Consider the following 2,026-nt stretch of genomic DNA (forward strand, 5'->3'; position numbering starts at 1 on the left):
CATGTTTTCTCGAAAGCTATGATAAAGTGAGGAAAGCCCAAGGGATAGAATGGCAATGGGAAACATCTCAAGTTTCACCTCCTCTTAGATACATTGTTGACCGATACATGTACAGTGAGAACTTCGAGAGAGGTACGAAGTGATAAAGTGAATGTACCCATTTTTGTAAAGATCCGGATTTTGACCCATTTAAGATTTATTTATTGTACAGCTTCGCGGGTGCGCAATTAATCCGAATGTTTCGAGTCCAGACTAAATATGTAGGTGCGTTTTTAGAATCCGATTCCCAATTAGTCTTGTCCAGACTAATTACACTTTACACGGTAGCCAATCGAATTTTTATTTTTCTTTCAAACACCTCTAGTGTATCCATCTTATGAGCTCTTTAAGATACAAACCGCAGGATCTATGAACAACCATCTAGTCAATCAGAAAATGTTCACATTTATTGGCGAGTTTTTGCTGTGGGAGTTTTCGCCGAGTGGTGGTATTCTTCATCGACGTCGTCTAAATGTATATCGATCGGGTTAATGTACATTGGTCGAGTTAACTCCGTGCATAGGGCGAGTTAACAATGTGCATCGGTCAAGTTTAATGTGCACCTGCACGCAATCTCCAACCATTTCACCATAGCTTGGGGATTCCCCATCGCATTACTTCCAGATCACTTAGATTATTCGCACAACATACTACGAGGGACGGCTCCACAAAAACTCGAGCAGCAGACTTTTGCTGTTCAGCTGTGTGTGTAAAGCGTGACGTTGACGGCAGAATATGAAGCGTTTGGCGGGGTCCCAGGGTCCCCAAAAATATTCCGGTAATCTTGAATTATTTATTAAATTTTTAGTGTTTAAAAGGAATAACCGCAGTCACCTCATTTCAAGTTTGTTAGCACTTCTGTCATGACTTCTAGACCAAGCGGTGTGTCTCGCGCAACAGTTCCACCTCGAAGCCGTAAAAAAGGGCCTCAGCAGAGATGAATCTGCGATCCAGCGCGCGATCAGTATCTTAGGCGAGGCAGCGGTAAAGGAGATGAGAGAAAAGTGAGATTCGTGGTATACAAGTTACGGTGGAAAAGAATGGCAACAGTCTGAGGGAGTGATAATGCAGCTACCTCGACACGGACTGTCGGAACGGGTGATTAGGGCGATTTTACCAGTAGGCGGTGCTCGCGTTGGGAGATTGCGCAAAGTGCTGCAAGATGGAGTCGAGATACTACATACTCGGAGAGAGCGACCGAAACCTGCACACGCGTTTAACGAGATGGCCATTTCAGTATTTAAGCAACACTGCACTACTTGGATTCTTGAGGACGGGTTTCCGTGTGCACACAGGCCCCACCGTCAATAATTTACAGAGCCCGGGCTCACATGGAAGTTTGTTCATTCCCGCTACAAGGACGATGTTACCTGCGCCAACCCTCAGGCTCGGACCATGAGCTACGAGCGGTTTACACAGTACGTGTATTACTTATACCCCGGCCTTCGCCTGACTTGCACAGCTTAGGATGTATGTGACTATTACATTAGACTTACTATAATGTTGCAACAAGCATATCTAGACGAAGAAGATAAAACAAGAAATTGACTGAGAAAAAGACACACTTAAGTGAAGCCATTGCACAGCGCCGATTTATTTCGATTTTTATTCGCTCGTATACAGCGATGCATGCACCGGAACAAAGTCTGCCAACTCAGATAAATCTCGTTACGTATGACATGAGCAATGAGAAGACCAGATTAGGCTTTTCTGGTGTTGCGAGGACGGATAGCGCCACAACCCTCAGTATTGAAACGATCACCGTGACGTCGGAGCGTGGTAGACGCGTTCAGATCCAAGCTGAAGGCTACGGCGGTAGCCTTTCAATGCCACACTATGGGCATACTCGCCCTTCCGTCGACTATTTCAACAGCAACGTCATTATACAAAATTTTGTAGTGGCGGACATTACAAAGAGAAATAATGTTTTCGTTTATGAAGAACGTGCTCAAAGGAAGGACGCTCATGCATTATGCAGTTTACGACT

This window comes from Phytophthora parasitica (genome assembly GCF_000247585.1).
Source record: "Phytophthora parasitica INRA-310 unplaced genomic scaffold supercont2.97, whole genome shotgun sequence".
NCBI lineage: Eukaryota > Oomycota > Peronosporomycetes > Peronosporales > Peronosporaceae > Phytophthora > Phytophthora nicotianae.